This window comes from Dipodomys ordii, unplaced genomic scaffold (assembly GCF_000151885.1).
Source record: "Dipodomys ordii isolate 6190 unplaced genomic scaffold, Dord_2.0 Scaffold55, whole genome shotgun sequence".
NCBI lineage: Eukaryota > Metazoa > Chordata > Mammalia > Rodentia > Heteromyidae > Dipodomys > Dipodomys ordii.
Genome location: NW_012267271.1, coordinates 4,392,501 through 4,392,967, shown reverse-complemented (window position 1 = coordinate 4,392,967; position 467 = coordinate 4,392,501).

The following is a 467-nucleotide window of genomic DNA, read 5'->3' as shown; positions in this document are numbered from 1 at the left end:
ACACACACACACACACACACAGAGGCAGTAAGGGACATCAAGGCAACTAACAGAACATAATTCTCCCAGGATTGGGCTAGTAAATCTCTTTTGTCTGTATCCCAAGACAACTCAGATAACCCAGCTGGCTCAGATTAGGAGACCTAAGCCTGCCCCAGCTAGATCCCAAGAGAGACCAGGTAGAACTTGAGTCCAGGCCATTTCAAGATCAGGAATGTGACCTGCCCCACCTGTCCCTTTTTTACACCAGAAGCTAGAATCCCAGGTTTCAATTTGACCTCTCCCAGTTTAAACATATTGATTACCACTCGCCTTGAGCTGAAGAGCTGAGGGACAGTGCCCAGGCCCAGAGTTCAAGTCCCACAACCGACAAAAAAAAAAAGAGTAGAACTGGAGGGCAGGGAATAGTGGTAGAATTCTTGCCTAGCATGCATGACACCCTGGGTTCAATTCCTCAGTACCTCATA